Source organism: Macrotis lagotis, chromosome 1 (assembly GCF_037893015.1).
Source record: "Macrotis lagotis isolate mMagLag1 chromosome 1, bilby.v1.9.chrom.fasta, whole genome shotgun sequence".
Classification (NCBI taxonomy): domain Eukaryota; kingdom Metazoa; phylum Chordata; class Mammalia; order Peramelemorphia; family Peramelidae; genus Macrotis; species Macrotis lagotis.
Window position 1 is genome coordinate 527,476,187 of NC_133658.1, and position 22,098 is coordinate 527,498,284.

Here is a 22,098-nt window from a genome sequence, read left to right on the forward strand (position 1 = left end):
TTAGGTCATAGAGGACAAATTTGAGTGGAACTTGAGACAGGGAGAGCAACTAGAAGACTATTACATTAGTTCAGATATGAAAGAAGAGGGTCTGAATCAGGGTATAGCTATTTGAATGATATACATATATATATATATATATATGTGTGTGAATGTTATGGTAAAAAAGATAAGACCTGGCAAGAGATTGAGTAGGGAAGTTTGGGAGATGGGAGAGAGACTTCTAGGACATATGGCCAATAAGGTGAAGGGCAAAATATTTTCCACTATCCTCACTCTTAAGACTTCTCCAAAGTAGAATATTTATATACATATATATATATATGTATATATATATATATGTTTATGGATATACATATATATTTGTATATGTGCATATATGATCTTATATCTTACATACTATAAAAAGTATGAATATCTTATATATAAAGAACATATGAGACAGTTATTTCAGCTGTCTCCAGAGTGTAAGACAAGGTCACATGAATAATTACCAGAAGAGAAAGCTGACTCCCCGATCTGTAATGAATTTACTTAGTATCCACTCTATTACCAGCAAAATGCTACCTTTTCTATATCATTTATTTTGAAAATAAGTGTTTATTTTAACACAACTGAAATTTCAGTAAATAGTGTGCAAGTAAAGCATATTATGTATTTGCTTAACCAAGATTTCCAAATAAGGAAAACTGCAACATGGTGGTGGACATGGATGGAGAGTAAGGAGGGATGGCAACAGGCAGATTAAAGGAAGAGATATGGCCAGCAGGCATTAAGGTCTGTGGGAAGGGATGTCTGGTTCCTCTGTTGGACATTCAGAATTCAGTGAGAGCTCCTGGGGGAAGGATGGGCTGGATTTGGTGTCTAACACTTGGTGGGAGACTGGAGAGGCAAGCACAGAAAGAAAGAGAAGAGAAGGTGAACCTCAACGCTTGTTCTACTCTCATGCCAGAATATACTTGATGAGGATGAGGTGAATGCAGAATACCACTATCCCAGAAATGGATCCCAACTGGCCAGAGACTGTGGCATGTGTCTACATGGCCCACAGAAGAAGCTATGCCCAAGATCTCCTTGGTTAATGTGCAGTCCCACCTATGCCCCTTATATAAGAATCAGAACCCTCACTTCAGACCTAGGGCTCTGGTAACTACCTCAGGGACCATGTTTGGACAATTCCTAATTCGTATAATTCATATCTTTGTCAAGATAACATGCCATAGTTATTGTATATTTTCTGACACAATGGGAGCTGTGGGTGGGAGGAGGACTGCTACACGCATGCAAACACACACACACACACACACACACACACAAACACACTCTCTCTCTCTCTCTCTCTCTCTCTCTCTCTCACTCTCTCCTACTCCCAAATCCATTTCCTTCTGGAATGGGAATTAGCAAGCAACAGCATGAGATGAGATTGGTAATGTCACTACAATTTCTTGTAGTCTACGTATTTCATAATTTAAAATATAAAACTGTCGCCATTTTTGTTAAGTTTTTAACTTTTGTTACTAATGAAATTTTTGAGTATTGTGCTTCTAACCCTATTTTCCTCATGGATTCCAAAGTTTTTATTGTGTGATTATGCATAGGGCCAATTGAAAGAATATACAAATCACCTCCAGGGAAAAATAAAACAGCCTATGCTGTAACTAGCCTATGCTGTAACTCCAAGGCATTTATTGGTTAAGCTTAACAATTCTAAAGACAAAAAAGAACCACCTTGAAATATAAAAGAATGCAAATTGAAATACCACAAATACTATTATCACATACAACTGAAGCCAAACAAGAGTGATCTACTCGGTACTAAAAATGTCCTAATTTTACTAGCAAGAGATGGTAACAATGTATGACTGGCTTCTGTTGCTAACAAGAACATTAAGCAGCAAGGAAACAAGAGACCTAAAGTATCTGCTGGATGATTAGCAGGATGAGGGTATCCTCTTTGGTCACCTTTTCCTCCTGTGTAAAACAAGGGGACTGACCTAGATAATCTCTAAGGTTCCTTTCCAGTAATTATCTGTATTCTATGCCAAGGAACTAGTTGCCATTTCTAGTGATAATTTAAAATGAATGATGCTGGGTTTGAGAAAAAATCCCTTCTTATTCTTATCCAGGTCTCATACAGGTTTTCCAAAGGAAGTCCACCTAATGTGCTGAAGGCTTTTCTTGCATTATCCTGATATCACATGGGCTACCAGTGAAATTATCAGGTCACTACCTCTTCAGTTCCTCACTCAATGTGTGACTAGCCTTTCTGGTATAAGATTTTAAATAAGATACTTTACCTTCATTCTTTTTCAGATTTCCTCCCTGGGGTTGGTCAAAGTTCACTGCAATATCCACAAGGCAATCCAGCTTTCTCTTTCCTCTTTCATTCTGAGCTTTGGGCTCAGCTTTTCTTCTATACTAATAAATACACAAGTCTGGTATATATGCTTTTTCTCTTCTAAGCCTGACAATCCCTGTCACGTCACACTTGGTCTATTGCAATTATAACAGTTAATGTTGCTACTATTAATAAGAACTATCATTTATATAATATTTTAAAATTTACAAACACTTTACAACTATTTCATTTTATCCTCACAACCTTGGAAGGTTAAGTACTATTATAGCCATTTTAGAGATGTACCTCATTGAGGCAAGATAATATTTTTTACATATCCCTCATCAATTCACAATACAGTAGTTGTTCCAAACCTTAGCTTCTCCACCATATTGCTCCCTCTCTCATTGCCTATTCTCTAATCTTAAATTGGTGACCAGTAAGTCATTTCTTTGTCTGATAGTTGCTTCCCTCATGCTTACAAATGTCCACATCTCCATTATCTCCAAAATCCCTCATTTGTTCCATGTTTCCTTGCTCCTCTCATCCAATAACTAGTAATTATAATAGTCTTTATGTAGTCTATGTACCTCATTATGTTCCACGTCCTATGCTAAGTGCTTTACATATTCTCATTTCATCCTCACAAGGACTCTGAGAGGTGGGTGAAATTATTCACATTTTTCAGTTAAGGAAACTGGAGTCAGAAGGGTACAGAGCTAGTAAGTGTCTGAGGCTGGATTTAAACACAAGATTCCCACCTCCATGTCAAGTGTGTTATTCATTTCTTGGCTAAGCTGCCTCTTCTCTAAACTCCTTGAAAAGGTTGTTTATAAGCGATGCTTCTATTTTCTTTTCATTTAAACGTAGAAAAGAATTTTTCAAAAAAGCTTTTGATCTTTATAATAATAATTATATGTGTTGTCATTTGAGGTGGAAGGAAAGTTCCAGGAGGCATAAAAAAGGTCTGGAAAATGCCACTATGTTGAATAGGTTAGTGAACTGATGAGGAAGGTGTTGATATAATTTCTTGCCTCAGTGAGGACTAAATAACCATATCTGAATATGAGAATACATACACTGTTCCACATCCAGAGTCCCCCAAACTCTGCCTCTTTTATAAGAGACTTCCTTCAAAGCTTAGCTCAGATTCCATTTCTTGTCTTCTAAAGTTTTCTATTCCTATTGAAAGTCACCAGAATTCTTCCAAACATCCAAGTGTGTAGTCTTAGCATTGCTTTCAACTTTTCCCTTGTCCCATCTGTCATTAGACCAATCATGTCTTTTCTACCTTTGCATCAGTTCTTAACCTAGAAATCAGGACCCATGGGGTCTATCATTAGTTTCTATGGGGACTAGGAATTTGAGTGGAAATAATTTATAGCTCTATTTTCATAAACTCTAACTGAAACTAGAAATTATGGATATAGATAAAAATTTTATTCTAAGAAGGGTTTAATAAGTTTCATAAGACTGTCCAAAAGGTCCATGATCCATACAAAAAAAGATTAAGGACAGTGATTTTTTTTTGCAAGGCAATGGGGTTAAGCGACTTGCCCAAGGTTACAGAACTAGTTAATTATTAAGTCTCTGAGGTTGGATTTGAACTTAGGTCCTCTTGACTCTAGGGTGAGTGTTCCATCCTGTGTACCACCTAGCTGCCCTAGATACTGGCTTTAAATGAATCTTGCATCTAATTACTTCTGTGTCACTTGGGTTCAGTCCCTCATTAACTCACACCTAAATTTGTTCAATAATTTCCTAATTATTAACTCTGCCTCAAATTTAATTCTCCATTTCTACTTCATCTACCACATTGCTCCCACAATAATTTTCTGTTGAGCTGGTTATGTGAGTATTCAATTTAATCCCTTTCCAAAGCCATTAAGATATTGTTTATCGTTTTAAGCACTTCAGAACCTTGATTCTACCTGTTCATACCTCATTGGCTTATTACTACCTATACTTTACTAAACCAACCTGACCTCTTTTATTCTTCATATACCCAACACTCCTTATTCTGTTTCTTTGCCTTGGAGTTCTTATTCATAACTGTAATGTACTCTGTCCTTACCTCTACATTACAAAATATCTCTCTTAAAGATGCAGCTCAAGCATCATCAAATCTGACCTCAAACATCTACTAGCTGTGTGAATCTGGGTAAGTCACTTCACCCTGTACACCTCAGTTTCCTCATCTACAAAATAAACTGGAGAAGGAACTTTAGTATATTTGTCAAGGAAATTCTGATGGGGACACAAAGTGTTGGACATGATTGAAAGAACTCAGCAACAAACCCAAGGTTGTTGTGAGGATACAAATGAGATAATATTTCTAAGATGATTTTCAAACTTTAAAGTGACACATAAATGCTTATCGTTATTACTATTATGAACTGGAAATATGGAAGGTTCTAATTAATGGGGAAATAGCTGAATAAATAGGGATTTCTTCATTAAATACTACTGCATCATAAAAATGATGAAAGGGATAGTTTATTGAAATTTCGGAAGGTTTATATGAATTTATTCGGACTGAGGTTCATATAATCAGGATAATTTATAAACTGACAACTTGTTAAAAAATCTTTCAGTGTTTCAAAGTCTTGAGAATTATTGTCAGTGCAATAACCAATCATAATTTCCTAGGATTTATGATGAAACATGCACCCCATCTTTGACAAAGAGGTAACAACAGATATAAAACCATAGAATCAGAAATTTATTTGGAGGTAGATAGAGAGGAATGGGAGAGGAAAGGATAATGTGAAAATTTGTTTTGCTTAATTTCATTTTCTTTCAGTGGAAGCGGGGTGCTGATGGGAAGGAGAGAAAATAGATTTTTTTAATTAAAAATGAAATTTAATAAAAATAAGAAATTATGTAGCATTAATAATGTTCAGGATATAACTCTGAGGCATGGCAGTCATCATGGCTAAAATAATTCTTAAACTTACAACTTATTGCTTAGGATTGCTAGTGTTTGTCTTGGTTGTGTTTTATGCTTACACCCTATCTTGACCTTCAGCTCCAGAGCTTAAAGTTTTGGTGCACCAGGAATATATCATATTTCTTTGGAACATTTCTTTCTCTCTCCCCAAGCTCCCCTTACCCCATGAAGTTTGGTACTGGACATTGCAATCCATGAATTGCACAAAGATATGATAGATTATTCTCCAGTGACTACTTATCCATTTTCATTTTTACTACTACTTGCTCTGTCTTTGTTACTTCCAGTTACTGAGATACAACTGTTGTCCTTCCTTAGCTATCATTCTTTTAACCTATCTAGGTCTTTAGAAGCTTAACATCCAGATTGGACACAAACGTCTACCTGCTTGCATCCTTCTATTTTCTGTCCTATTAAAATCAAAAATAAGGAAATGCTGAATTTCAGACATATTTAATGTATAAAAGACAAAATTCATTTCTCAAATCCTTTGATCCTAATAGCAAAAGGACAGAAAAAGTAAGATTTCAGTTAAACTAAGAAACACTATAGATAATCAAAGGACATGGCAGAAATGCTTTAAGAAATAAACCTAACCCACACTTTCTCTTTTGTTCTAGCTACTCTGCTTCTGATTTTCTGTTGCCCTTCTCCATCTTTTTCTAATCTCCTCATTTAATTGGAGACTCACATTATAATCCTAGTTCATGAATAAAAGAAAAAACTTTTTCTGTTGTCATATAACTTTATGCATATTTAGTTGAGACAAAATGGCAGTTTTTTAAAAAAAATAAATCTCTAGGACATATTTAAAAAAACTACAAAAAATATCATCTATTTTATGGTTTTTATAATTATAATTATGTTTTGTAATGGGATCAAATTAATCTCTCTTCCATTATTTCATTTATAAGATGAAAGAGGTCTGTGTGGCCTTGGGGAAGCCACTTAACCCCATTGCCTAGCTTAAAAAAAAAGAGATCATTGGAACTCTCAACATTCTCACATTTTTTTTCACTTATGAGTTGATACTCACACATTAGTTTTTTATCCCTCATTCAGTAAAACGGTGTAAAAAATTAAGTTTGGCTTTGTTTTTGTCCTATCTCGGACATCAATATGTTGAAATTCCCTTCATTGATGCAGAATTGAAAATTGTTTTTGTTTTGGTATACACAAACTGTATGTTTGTATGTATATAGGTAAGTTTGTATGTATGTATGTATGTATATGTATGTCAAGTTTTGCATTATAAAGAATGATAGGAGAACATATTTACCTTAGAGTGTACAGGATACTTCCCAAATATCTTTTTTTTGCAAGACATGGGTTTAAGTAACTTGCCGAAGGTCATACAGCTAAGTAAGTATAAAGCGTCTATACCGAAGTTTGAACTTAACGCCTCCTGACTCCAGGGCTGGTGCTGTATCCATTGCATCACCTAGCTGCCCCTGCCTTCCAAGTATCTTTCAGTACTTACAGTACAATTATACTAACAACATCGATCCCATTCAGTTCAATAATTTCATCATGCAATATAGAAATTAAATTTTTCTAAACCACAGGATAAGCCTTTAGGGACTAAAACAAATTTACAAGAGCATTATTGAAAAAAATACTACTCCAGGGCTCCATGATTTTATTGACATAAATCACTTGATGTCAAGTGAAGACCAATCAAAAGTATGGAGTTTTAGGGGCAGTTAGGTGGCGCAGTGGATAGAGCACCGGCCCTGGAGTCAGGAGTACTTGAGTCCAAATATGAGCTCAGACAGACACTTAATAATTACCTAGCTTTGTGGCCTTGCACAAGTCACTTAACCCCATTTGCCTTGCAAAAACCTAAAAAAAAATGGGGTTTTGGTCAGTAAAAGAAAAGAATCATTAAGTAGTTTATTGAACTCATTTTCCTGAGTTCAAATCTGGCCTCAAACTCATTTTAAAGGGTATGTGATCCTGGGTAATTCATTTAATTGTTTTCCTTAGTTCCACATCTGTAAAATGATCTGGAGAAGGAATGGCAAAGCAGTTCAGTATTTTTTGCAAAAAAAAAAAAAAATTCCAAATGTGGTCCCAAAGAATCAGAGGTAACTGGATAACAGCAATGTTTAAAGTACTATGATGATCACTGGGAAAGGTTAGATAGAGACTGCTTTCAAGAAGCTCATTTTTCTAACAGAAAGATATAGATAGCAGTGTGGTTTGGGAGCTGGGCTGAAATGGGAGATGACAGCTTTCCAATGGTTGACAGATGACTGTTGATGTTTGCTGGGAGAACAAGTTCCTTCTTTCGATGATAGTAACTAGATTGAGATAGGGAGCAGAATTAGTGGTTTGGAGGTCATTGAAATTCTTGGAGCTCTTGAATTCTAGGTACTGGGATGGCTATGGTGTTTGGGTAGTTTGACCTGCCTAGCACATGCTACCTTCTTTCTCCGCCCTCAGGATGCTTGGCTGCTTCATAAAGGCTGCCTGGCTTGTCTATTCAAAGTTTGTGATAGGTGGAGATGGTGGGCCCTTTTTTTGTTTCTTTTTCTTGCAAGGCAAGCAGGGTTAAGTGGTTTGCCCAAGGCCACACAGCTAGGTAATTATTAAGTGTCTGAGACCGGATTTGAACCCAGGTACTCCTGACTCCAGGGATGGTGCTTTATCCACTATGTCACTTACCTACACCACGCCACCTAGCTGCCCTGGTGGGCCCCTTTTTTTGACAGAATTTCCTCTGGATAATGACTACATAAACAGTTTGCTAATTGATATGGAAAAAAGAAGAAACTTGATAACAGGCAGATTTATGCCATGATAAATATAAGGAAAATAATGACTATATATGGCCATGATATGAATAAGAGCAAAGAAGGCTGTATCTCATATGTAGGGAAGTCTCTATTATATCTATATGGTATGTCCACAATAAGCACTTAGAGAAGTAGTTTTTATAGATCATATTATAGTTCAATTCATAGATTGGAAACTGAATGAGACCTTAAAGTCAGATTGCCCTAGTAGAAGTTGGTATTCAGTAAGAATGAAAGAATACAAGCAGCCACCAGGCTGACCCAAGAAACAGAGTCTTAAAGACTTTCATCACTTCCTAAATAATTAAAATAGCATTTTAAGCATTTTTTTAATCTCAAATTTCATTCTCTTAAAGAAAATGTTGTGGAAAAGGAAATCAGCATAACTGGAATTTAGGGAGTGTGAAGGAAAATATTATGTAATCAAAATAAGAAGAGGAGATTGGATTATGAAACACTTTTTGTCATTGTTCCTCTGGAGGATTGGGTTGTCATTACATTGATCAATGTTTCTAAGTCTTTTTTTTTAGGGTTTTTTTGGTCAAGACAGTGGGGTTAAGTGACTTGCCTAAGGTCACACAGCTAAGTAATTAGGAAGTGTCTGAGGCCAGATTTGAACTTGGGTCTTTTTGATTCCAAAGCCGATGCTCTATTCACTGCACCACCTAGCTGCCCCATTTCAAAGTCTTCAAAGCTGAAGGGGTGCCATTTTATATTCCTGGCAGCACTTTCTGTGAAATCCTGGTAAAAAATCAAAAGCAAAATAGATTCTCTTTTAAAATGTAGTGATTGTATTAACTGTTACAAAGGAGTGTAATAGAATAATTTTGCATATAAACAATGATGAAGATCAGGAAGCCATATAACGAATGATCCAGGTCCCTCTAGGTTCTAGACTTAAGTGATTTGGTTTGGACTTTTAGTGAAAATGAACAAACCCTTAATTTTAAAAGCCCTGGGAAAACTACAAAGAATGGCCAATAGTTCTATTAAACAATGAGCTATTTCTACCATATTATGGATAGACAGTATAGATGGGTCATTCCAGATTGACTAGGAGGATAGGAAGAGCCTCTATTGCATTTAGGAGCAGCCCGGGACTTTCAGACAACCCATAGACACTTAGTAAGCACCAGATACATTCTAGAAACCCTATTTATTTTAAAAATTTTACTTTTTAAAAAAATTCTGAATTTAACATCAAATAAGATGAGCACTTTCAAATCCATTAACAGACCAAAAAGGGGATTATACACAGAACTGTGAATCTTTATTATGTATAATTTTAAGTATATAATAAATTCAACATTCAAAACTATCCTATTGTTGACTATTTCTGGCCTTCCTTCTCTGCATTTAAAAGCAACCCAGTGATACTCTTTCTATCATTTTTTCTTCATATCCTTAATTATCAACCTTCCACTAATTCCTTTTTCCTAAGTTAAAAAAAAAACAAACCAAAACTTGTAATAAATACTCAGTCAAACAAACAGAATTCCATCATAGTTGTACCTGAAAAGGTATGCCTGGTTCTTTATCTTGAGTCTACCAAATCTGTTGGGTGGATAGCAGACTTCATTATCTGTTGTTCCTTTGGAGTATTAGTTTGTCATTACATTGATCAATATTTTAAAGTTTTTCAAAGTTTTTCTTTATAGTGTTATTTTTAATAGTTCTATTTCTGATCAGTTCATTCTATATCAGTTTATACAAATCTTTCTAGGTTTCTCTGAAACAATACTTTTTTGTCATTTCTTAAGGTATACCATAATTCATCATGTATGAGATGCATAATTTTCTGAAAAAATTGGGGAACATAAACTAGGAGAATCTTAAATAGTGGTTATAGATTTTTTTTTACTTGCATTTCCTGCTTTTTCTCTCTTTTGTCTTTGTGCTCATTGTTTCATATTTGTTCATGGAATATTAGGTTAAGTGTTGCCATGTGCTGCCCAGAGATGGCTCAGAAAAGGTTTTCCTACAATGCTGAATTCAAATTATATGTGATCCAGGTTTAAAAAGTTAAGGGAAATCATGCTGCTGAATGTCAATTTGGTCATTCTTCAACAGGGAAATCCAAGACTGGCTATGGGAAGAAGAAACCCTCCTGAAAATTCCATGGCAGAAGAAGGCTGTGAGAGGCTAGTCAGTCAAATGAACTGTGTTAGAGAGGGGATTGAAGGAATGGATGGAAGAGCAAAGGGCCATTGGAATTCCTGTGTCCACAAAGATGGACAGGAGGCAAGAAGAATTGCTGAAGATAAAAGAATTGACTGATTTCAAAGGAGGACACAATTAGTGCTTCAGATTCATGGAATGGAATGGACTAAGCATGCATCCAGACACCAGGGAATTGCCTAGGGATTGCTTGTGGTCAGCAACAGAGCAGAGCACAGGCAGGAGAACATTCAGAACCTCTCCTAAGACAGTGATTTGTCATCAAACACAGATGAGGACAAGCTAATAGATGGGAATTTTGACAGTGATGAATAGTTGTATGAATTTTATGATGAGTAAAAATGTGTTCAATAATTTTATGTATCAAATTGTGGATCTTAAAATTAAGCTGTGTTTTATACATGTGGGAATATGGTATTATTCCATTAGATTCACTTATCATATTTTATTCAGTTATTCCTCAATTGATGAACACCCTATTCTTTGCCTTAATAATTGGAACTCCTATTATCTTTGTGTGCATATGGATTATTTTTCTCTTCCTTTGAACTCAAATTGCTTTTTTTGAATGAGTATCCAATATATGTATATATATATATATATGTATATAATATATATATAGTATCTAATACATATATATATATATATATATATCAGAATTTAGAAAATTAACACTATAATGCCAGAAGAATCAAAGAATCCAAATTTCAATGTAAAACAATTGGGGTGTGTGGGAAGGAGTAAGGTTGCAACACACAATCAGTGAAGATTTTCCCATGAGGAACTGGGTTAAAGAAAAAGGAATCTGAAGACTGGAAAAGGGAAATGTGTCTGTCATGCATTGAGAATAAGAGGGAACAGATTCACAATCTAGATAGTATATAATGCTATCTCCAGGATGTTAAAAGATTAAGAGTAAGACCTTTCTAATCAAAAGTCAATTTTCTATAGAGAATTTATAGAAAACATTAACAAATATTTCACAGGATAGAAAAGTGTGAAGGATATTTACTCTGGTGAATAGCCATAGACAAGAGGGAATAGCCATAGACAAAATCAAAGGTCCTCCGAAATAAACCTAAGATTTTTTTTCCCAAAAGTAAAAGGAGATACCTTTCTATTGTTCTAAGCCTAAAAAAAATTAGAGTAAAAACGCAAAGCAAAGCAGAACTATGTATCACTGAGAAAGAAAAATGGGCAAAATACAAAGCAAAGCAGAACTATGTATCACTGAAAATGAGAAATGGGCAAAATGGCAAAATCCTTTTTTAGTTACTAAAGAATTTCAACATTTGAATGTTATAGCAGAAATCAGATTTTCAATAGCATAGACCTGATAAGAAATAATATATAATAATTTAATTAGATGTATAATGTAGACAAAGAATTTCATTTGTATTAAAATTTGTAAGTTTATTTTCTGCACAACAACCTTTTGAAGTAGGTAGTTGCAGGTATTATTTTCATTTGTAGATGAGAAGGGCATGCTTTTTGTCACAAAAATTATTAAATATCTGAAGTGAGATTTGATCCCAGATCTTTTTCGTTCCAAGTCCAGTGTTCTTTCCACTATATAACACTGGAAGAGAACCTGGAGGGGCACAGTGAGGTGACTTGGTGATATTAGATGTCTTAGTATCTCCACTACAATGATAACAATTTTTAGTTTGTTTTTGCAAGGCAGTGGGGTCAAGAGACTTGCCAAAGTCACACAGCTAAGTCAGTATTAAGTATCTGAGGTCAGATTTGAACTTAAGGCGTCTTGACTCCAGGACCAATGCTCTATCCACAACTCCACCTCACTGTCCCTATTATTATGATTATTATTAATTCTAAACAAATTCTTCTTTTAAAAATTAGAGAACTTGGATGAAATAAGGGTAAAATTTAGCAGTTTAATTGCTTATAACTGAAAATGGAATTCAATGAGAATTCTGATGAATTTGAGACCTCAGTGGGGTTCTTTAAGGAAGGAAAGGAATAATTATGAACATAATGATCCAAAAACTATTAAATGCTTTACAAATACCTCATTTAATCCTCACAATGACCCAGGAGGTAGGTGATATTAACAAATGAGGAAACTAGGGTTGGCAAAAGTGAAGTGACTTGTCCAGAGTCATACAGGTAATGTCTGAGGCCAGATTTTTAACTCAATTCTTCTTGATTTCAGACCAATCACTCTATCTACTGTACCTAACTGATGATGGTAAAGATCTTGATGATGGCAAAAAAAATCTATGTTTTTTATTGCTTGGTATATTATAACAACTCTTGCTGTCCTCTGCTTTCTTTGAACTGGCGCAATTCCTTCATAACTTCTATCCATGAGGGGGAAATGTCAAATTCTAGTATATTGGGAAAATATGTCAGTTCTTCAACTACCCCCATTACCATTCCAAGTAATAATGGAGTCAGTTGGAGTTCTGTGGTGAAGTATCAAAATTGTAGTCCTGAGGAATTTAAAATTAAGCTCTGGCTTATCTTTATAAGTATGCAGTTTAATTCCTCAATTGCATTTTGCATCAAAAAGATGCAAAAAAGTGCTATAGTTCATGGAAAAAATGTCCTAAACTTCTACAGGAAACACAGTACTTGTAGTTTGGTCAAACTATATCACACTCTTCAGAATTTTGCTTTTTTCCCCTACACTGCCATGTTTTGCTTAATTCTTGTTTTTATGTTGGTTTCAACCCATCATATAGATTAACCTTTCATTTTCTTGTTCACAGTTTAGGTTCTAATTAGACATATCATTTAGTGATTAGAATTGAAAGACATTTAAATTTACTTAATAAATTTGCCATGATGAAAACTTACCTCCAATCCATTTCCTTGTACTGGTTCTGTACTTTCTTGGATCGAGACATTTTGCAAAACCAAAGATGAGCAAGCAAATGCAACTTATGGAATCTCAGTCTGATGTAGAATTATTTCTGGAATCATTCTGGTTTTGGGGAAAATATTTAAAAAATCTGAATTATTTCCTACCATTTCATTGAAAGATATTTATATAAGCACATAGCAAAAATTCATGAATTTCATGTCTATATAGAAGGGCAAAAGTATGTTAAAGGAGACTGAAGTGGTGATGGAAATAAAATGATTTTACGTCAGACCATGAATACTTAATATTGGTAGGAATGTTGGAGGTCCTCATTTTTTAAGTCAGGAAAATGAGTTACAGAGATGACACCAGTTAGCTAGTGTTCAGGACCACTGACTCCTAATACGATACATGTTTAGATTAAGTTAAAAGAATTATTTTTTTTCAAGCATTACATGTGACAGCATTCAGAGTTTTATGTAGATAGATGTGTTATGTATTGTGGTTCACAATTTGAAAACAGCAACCTTCTAATGTGATGATTTTTGTCAAGATTGACATCACTTCCAAGTTCCTAGAGCAACTTGAACATATCTGCTCACAGGCCTGGGTTGGAGGCTTGAATTCCCCAAGTAGTAATATCCTTTTTTCAAACCAGATAAATCCAAGTGATAATTCAGTCACCATGATATCCAAAATAATGATAGAACCTATAAATGTCAACTTAGACATAATAACCATATCTTTATTTTCTTTTATTCTGTTGTTTTACAGATGTCTATTGGAAATATTTGAAATTGAAATCAAAGATTGGTTTTAATGCACAATGCAGGATTTTTGTAAAATAAAATTAAACTATATATGGACATGAAGCCCAAGACCTGGAGCAGTCTTAAGAAAAAATATATGATATAGAAGCCTGAAAGTTAAAATGAAGTTTATGTGTGTTCAAGTGTAAATGGTATAGCTTTTTTAAAAGTCATTAATGCAAGATTTGCTTAGTGCCTGAATGGGAAATCTTAAACATTTTCTAATCTCATTACCTAAGTCTATTATGTACCTGGTTATTATTTTATTCTATTTACAATTACAAGGGTTTACTTGACCTTACTACTCTGGAAAGCTTGTTGGAACTGTCTCATTCTAGTAAAAAGGAAGGCAAGACCTGGAGGTTAAATGACTTGACCAAAGTGAAATGCATAGAGTTGTGATTTGAACAAAGATCTTCAGATTTATCTTCTAAGATTTTGTCCTCTATGCCATGGCCCATTTGAGGACAATGTGAACATGTGAGAATCATTCTATTTCTGGGGATTTTAGGACAAAAGAGGAAAGGTGGCATGGATGTCAAAATAGTCAAAAAACCAAGCAGGTAGAAATGCTTTAATTTTCATTATGAATTTTGTCATCAGTATAATGAAACTCTCCTTTTGACCTTTTACCCTTATAAGCCTCTTCTTTCCTTTTTTGAAAAGTCACTTATTAGGTATTAGAGTTAGAATAATTCAGTGAGTGAAACACTAAACATGTCCTAACGATATTTGGCCAAGAGACAACTGTCATTGCCAAAAACCAAGATGGATAAGTCCGCTGTGTTAGGAGCCAGGAGCCAAATTCTCACACTGGCTAGCTGAGTATCCTCTCCGAAGCTTATGATCCTCAGTTATAAAGCAAGGGCCTCTAATGTCCTCTACTAAAACTTACACTCATGTTCTGTACCAAGGCATTATTTTCCTATCTAATTGCAGTTTAATACAAAATTGGATTTGTTCAAATAAAACACTTCATTCAGCAAAGTGTGATCAGACAGGCCAACTTCACAGTGTCTTGGTAATGATAAGCATACTGAACAATGAATTGCATCATCTGTATCCAAATCCAAATCCTCATCCACCAGTATTTACCTTTTGACATTCTAGCTTTCTAATCCTAAACTCAGTTGCCTGGTTAATCAATCAGAGACAACTGAGTGGTTCTCAAAGAGTGTTCTAGAAGTCACAATACAAGACCATAGTGCAGTTAAGTGATGGCATGTAGTATAGAAAGCTTTTTTGTACCTTACCTAAAGATTGTCTGTCAAACTATTACCTTGCTCAGTTGATTGTCACCTAAATCATTTAAATAAAAGATAATCTTTTTCAGAACCAAGTTTAAAAGCTGCCAGATACTCAGGTACTGCATTTGCAGTTAGGCAAACCTGAGTTTAAATCTTCCATTAGTCAAGCATTTTGCATTATGACCCTCGGGAATTAATGAAACCTCATTCATAAAATGGGCCTAATAATAGCACTTACCTTTCAGAACTGTAATTGGGATAGCCTGGGTATCTTATGTAAGGTTTTTTTTGAAAATATCAATATAGTACTAAGTAGCAATAGCAATAATAATGTTATTTGTTTGTGCCTGATTCTTTGTACCCAGTAGACCCTAGCATGGCAGTGTTATCTTTGAGGCTTACTTGGCAAATACTGGAGTGGTTTTCCATTTCCTTCTCCAGTAGTGTAAGACAAACGGAGGAGGTTAAGTGACTTGCCAAGAATCACACAGGTAGTTAAATGTTGGAGATTGTATTTGGACTTAGGTCTTCCTGCCTTCAGGACCAGAGGCCTGAAGATAAAAAAAATGGCAGTTCTGTATTTCTGTATTTCTTCTCTGTTGAAGCTATCTTTGGACAAGTTAATTACTTTGGGGCCTGAATTTCCTCAACTATTAAGTGAAATAGTTAAACAGGTAACCTTGAAGCTCCTCTCCAATTATTTTTTTTTTAGGTAAGATTCTGAGATTTGTTTGAAAATGGTAGAAATTTAAAATATTCAAATGTGACTACAAGGCCTTCCCAAACCCCTACTATTCTCTCACAATTTTTCACAATATCTTATTTTCATTCAGTAGATTATTCTCACTTAATTATCTCTTAGCTAAAGTAACTGCATATTTCAGTTGAAACTAAAACAAGATACAGGAGTTTATTTAGGAGAAACAGATATTGGAAAATAGTCATTTCTGATAGTTCATTGTATTTTTAAAATTTTTTTGAGCTTGTTTTTCAAGGCAATGGGGTTAAGAGGCTTGTCCAAGGCCACACAGCTAGGTAATTATTACGTGTCTGAGGCCTGATTTTAACTCATGTACCCCTGACTCCAGGGCCAGTGCTCTATCTACTGTACCACCTTGCCACTCCATATATTTAAAGTTTTATGAAAAATTTTCAAAACGTAAATGATGAATTTTAGTTTAAAAGTGAACTTTAGGGGGCAACTAGAAACCAGAAAAACAAATTATATTTAAGTTAAATTTTCAAATTAATTTAAAATCATTTTATTCTACTTCAAGTGGTTACATATTATTGTAGAACGAACCTGAGTTCTAGTACCAGAAGAAAAGAAGAAATGCATGAGAAAAGGCCCCTCTTCTAAAAGAAATTATGGAGAGTCCAATCCAAGTTAGTCCTTTGGGAGGCCTTCCCCAAACATTGTGGTCCATAAACAAAAACAAATTTATATCACTATTTATTGCCTATAATGGATGATACTTTTTTTCTTTTTTAGGAAACAGGTGTTACTGTTAGGCTCCCTGTAGACCCATTTTAAATTCCTTATGTTTGAGTACTGGGTCTCCTCTTTTTCTGTATCCCCTATCTCAAGTTTACCATAGTAGATCATTCACAGTAGGCATCCAAAAAATAAGATCAATCATTCTTCAGTTCTGGATTCATTCCTTCCAATTTCAATTACTACTTACTCTATTTTTTACCTCAAGTTATAGTAATCCAACCCAAATTTACTCTTACCTTTCATTCCTATTTTCCATTCATTTAGAATCTAAAATTATAATTAACACACAGAAATAAGAAACGTATTGCTTAATACATAGAAAATAATTTCCGCATTTTTCTTTTTGCATTATAAGTACAAATATTATTAGTAACCATTATGCAGAAGTAAGAACTATTCGTCCCAGCCACCACTTCCAATAACAGGTGATCAACCAACACAACTGGGGCAGGCAAAATCCCTTAACTGACCTGTTTAGCCATTCTGAAGATTAGCAGGAATCAGAATGTTCCAGAACAACCGAACAACTGTCAGCAGACTCTGTGTTCAAGAGCTTTAGGAATAGAAATGAGAATATTTGGGGCACCTTAGCTCTTCTTCCAGAATACCTATTAACAGCTTTCTCTACCCTTAGGCATTAAAGGTGGAACTGACCCAATCCTTATGAAGAAAAAGTTCATCTAACCCCTTCCCTGCTCACATCAACTGTCAACCAACTGTCACCCATAGGCTGCTAAATAAAAGAGTCCCTGGGATAAGGGTGGTCCTCAGAATCCAAAACCTACAGTGATCATTCAAAGGAAGAGCCCTATGGAGTAAAAGTAGGTATAACCCTACCCCCTCATCCCCAGTGAATACTTAAGTGTTACTGTTGGGGAAGGTAAGTATGATAGTTGAAGCAGCAACTTTCCCTCAGGGTGAGAAGAATTAAGCATATTCCAGATGGGACAATCTACCACCACCAACTTCACTACCACCACTTCCCCTTGGACCCAACTGGAGAAAGACCACAACCCCTGTGTCCAAGAGTCCTAGAAAAAGTAGCAGCCCCTAGAACTTCAGCCCTACCTCCAGTTCTACCCTTTTATCCACTGTTATGGAAGGAAATCAACACTTGTGGGGATAGGACTTAAAAGGCTACAGACACTGCAGCCCCTTTCTCTCCAGCAAGCATAGCTACTGAAAATTCTGGAAAGAAAGCTCATGATATAGGTTTAGAACTAGAAAGGACCTTAAAAGTCACTAAGGTCCAACTCCCCCATTTTACAGATGAAGGAAATGAGTCACAGAGAGGTTGTAACTTGCCCAGGTATTTTTCAGTATTTGACTTGAGATTTGAATCTGTTCCTAAATCTAAATCCAGGACTCCATCCAATCCTAATACCAAAATAGTTAGCATGATCAAATGGGCCAAAAATTAGAAACAGATAAATTAGTGGGAATACAACCAATATACTTTTCAGTAGTATATAATTACAGCAAGGGTTTATCTAGATATCACTTTAAGATTTGCAAAGCACATTGTGAGTCTGAAAGAGGTGTAATAATAACTTGCCCAGGTTCATGCAGCTAGTATCTAAGACGATATTTGGGGTTTTTTTTTTTTCGTTTTTGCAAAGCAATAGAATCAAGTGACTTGCCCAAGGCCACACAGCTGGGTAGTTATTAAGTGTCTGAAGCCTGACTGGAACTCAGGTACTCCTGACTCCAGGGCCGGTGCTCTATCCACTGCACCACCAAGCCACCCCAATACAGTATTTGAACTGACAACACCCATCTTTATATATCCAGCTGCCTTTAAAGTGAGAAAAATGGAGGAACGCTCAATGCAATACACCTTTAAAGGTCACTGAACCATTGAATGTAAAACCCCCATGAGAAGGAAACCGGCAGGAGAGACCAGTTGTGCTTTTTAATTTTTATCCTCAGCTCCTAGCATAACACTTTTAGAGTGTTTAACAAGTACTTTTTCATTCATTCATAAATAAAGGGCAAGAAAGATTTAGGTTAAACTTGTAGATACTGCAGATAAACAAGATACAGCATGCCTAGAAATGGTATAAGTAAAAAAAGAAATCTAGCCCTAAGTTTTTTTTTTCCTTCTTTCATAGATTACACTTTCAATTTATATGACTTTGATACACAATCTGCCTCAAATTCCATCCTGAAGTCAGGAAGCTTCAGCCATACACCTAAGTTAACATGGCTTTAAAGAACACAGGGTGGGGAGATTGAAGGAGTTTTCTCATTTATCTTGGAATCAATTTTTTTTTTGAGTACCAATTAGACAAAAATGTAAGAATTGTGAAACCAGTAGGTTTTACTGAGAAATCCACAATATGGATTTTTATTTTGTGTCAGAGTTGAATAAGATTCTTTCTCATTGTTTCATTTGTAGATTGGAAAATATCTCTGACATTGTTTGAAAAGTTTGTATACTCAATTATTAAGACTTCTTGTGGGTTAGCAGTCATTCAATGACTTTCATAGATATCTATTTATTTATTTGTTTTTGTCATTTTGGGATAAGTTCATTTCCAGTCTCTTAAGAAATCTATTTCATTTTGTAATTCCTTACTGAATAAAGTCACTATCACTTAATACTTGTTTATTGCTTCATTTGTGAAATAGTCAATGTCATTAGTGACATTCTTGTACAATTCTGTCTTCTTTTCTTGATTATTGGGATGGAAAAGTTCACTGAAAATGTCTCAAATCTATTGCATTCAATATCTTAAAAACATCCTTCTATTATGTGAATTAGTCCAGCTGCTCTGGAAGACAATTTAATACTTGCCATAAATGTCAGTATACTGTGCATGCATACTCTTTTTACTCAGTGACTCCACTACTAGGTTCATTGACGAAAGAGATCAAAGAAAGAGAAAAGGACTCAAAGGTACAAAAATTTTACAGCAACTCTTATTGGATGGCAAATAGGAAACCAAGAGGAATTGGGAAAAGACTATACAAATTATGGCATATGATTACAATAGAATAATTTTGTGACTTAAGAAATGATGAAAAGACTGGTTCAGGGAGAATTGAGAAAATTTGTCTACCTGAAGCAGAATGAAGTAATATAAGCAATTTATATAAAAAATCAGGAAGAAAAACTATGAATTAATTAATAATTTTGAACAAGACCAACCATTTTCTAGACTCTTAGGCTACCTAGATAAGCCATAGTTGCTATAAAAATCTATAAAAATTCCTTCAGTTCATTTGTCATTCTGCTTTTGTCCACTTATTTCAGTTGTGTCTGACTCATTATGACCACATCTGGAATTTTCTTGGTAGAGATACTGAAGTAGTTTGTCATTTTCCTTTCTAGCTCATTTTACCGATGAGAAAACTGAGGCAAACAGGATCTAAGAGACTTTCAGAGCTAGTAAGTATCTGAAGCTGGAATTGAACTCAGGTCCTCCGTATTCAGAATTGGCTCTGTATCCCCTGTTCTTATACCCTAAGAATAAGTCTCATAGTTTCTACCAATAATCCTTTTTATCGTTCCATTTGTGGCTTGGATGAGGACAAAGTTAATCTCATAGTTTTCATCCACTGTGTAGTTTTTTATTGACTAAGTTGATGATAATTCCTATTGAGCATTTATCATTATTGTTTCATTAGTTGCTAGAAGGAGGTTGCTGGAACTATTTTATTTAGGACATCTTTGTATATTATTAAATTCATTCGATGACTCTAAAATAAAAGTCACTTAATTAGTGCACTAACACTCTAGCTAGTCTCATTTTAGTTATTTGACTTTTGAATTGCCAGAAGTCACCAACACTCTCTACGAAGTCTTCTCCATTGTTTCATTTGTATTTCAAAATATTAATGAATAGACTTTTATTCACCTGGTTACTTTAAAATAAACTTTGAAGAATTACCTTGAAAGCAGAAAAGGGAATATCCAAAAGAGAATGAAATAAAGAATGAAAATCCGTTAATAGAAAAAAATCCATTAATAGAAAAAAAATCTTTTTAGGAGATAAATTCTTGGTGTCATTTTTGGATAAATCTATCAAGGATAAACAAAAGGAAATATAACGAGTTTAACAAATTTCTAGAGATACCAATGCTAAAAGACTTACAAGATTTACATATTTCTCATCACAACATTGACATTTTTACAAGAACTGACCACACAATTATCAGATATAAAAATGCATACAAAAATATACCAGCTCTTTTTGAGTTTAAAGAATTGGAAATTGAGGGGATGTTCGTTGATTGGGGAATGACTGAACAAATTATGATATAAGAATGTAATGAAATACTATTTTCTATAAGAAATCATAAATGAGTGAACTTCAGAAAAATCTGGAAAGTCTTAAATAAACTGATGTTGAAGGAAGTGAGCAGAACCAGGAGAGCATTGTCCACATCAACAGCAGCATTATGAGATGGTCAGCTATGATAGAATTAACTCCTCCAAAAGTACAATGATCAAAAACTATTCTAAAAGGTTTAGGATGGAAAGTACCATCCACATCTAGAGAAACAACTTTGGAGTCTGAATATAAACCAAAGCATACTATTTTCACTTTTAAAACTTTATTTTTTTTTTTGCTTCTTGAGGTTTTCCCCCTTTTGTTCCCATTCTTTTTCAGATTCATTTGGGGGGGGGAAGGAAAGGAGCAAGAAAAATGTGGCTCAATCTTACAAAATATGAATATTGAAGACTATCTTTATTTGTAATTATAAAAAAGAAAAATAGTAATAAAAAAGAAAAATGTAAATATATAGAAATTACAAATACACTGATCATAATACAAAAAAGTAGCAATCAGCTCAAGAAGTACTATGTTAGGAGAACAGCATTAGAATGCTAAACAATAAGCAGGTCAACTAACAAAAATAAGAAAAAATACTTATATAAAAAAATGATGATGAATATATACCAGAATGCCTGGGATGTAGATAAAACATTTGTAAGGGGAGAAATTATATCTCAAAAGGATTAATAAAATAGGAAAAAGGAGAGTGTTAACCAATTAAATATATATACATATATATATATATATATATATATATATATATATATATATATATGATTAGAGCATCATCAAATAACCCAAAATAAATACAAGAGATATTAAAAATTAGAGGAAAATAAATTTGAAACCAAGATTATAACAGGAATGACAAAGCTAAATGTAAGTTATTTGAAAAAACTAAGAAAATTGATAAACCTTTAGCTAATATGATTAAAAAGAAGACAGAAAAATTCAACAAAATAGTAAATTGAGTAGAATCTTGCTCTTCATAGCCTTTTTCATTCTCCAACTCATTTTACAGATGAGGAAACTGAGACAAACAGGATAAAGTGACTTGCCCAGGGTCACAAAATTAGTAGTGCTGGAGGTTGGGTTTGAACTTATGAAAGAGTCTATCTGATTTCAAGCCCAGTTCTACATCTACTGTATCACCTAACTTCACTGAGCAGC

General features: G+C 34.5%; 1 long non-coding RNA gene across 1 annotated transcript in view; it reads right to left on the minus strand.

Moving 5' to 3' along the window:
- The window catches only part of LOC141520921 (uncharacterized), a 30,844-nt gene extending 13,388 nt beyond the window's left edge, over positions 1-17,456 (minus strand). The window contains exons 1-2 of the long non-coding RNA XR_012477795.1: positions 17,116-17,456; positions 13,085-13,211 (exon numbers count right to left, since the gene is read on the minus strand). This is a non-coding gene — a long non-coding RNA (uncharacterized LOC141520921). The remainder of the gene's footprint in view (positions 1-13,084; positions 13,212-17,115) is intronic.
- Positions 17,457-22,098: the final 4,642 nt, after the last annotated feature.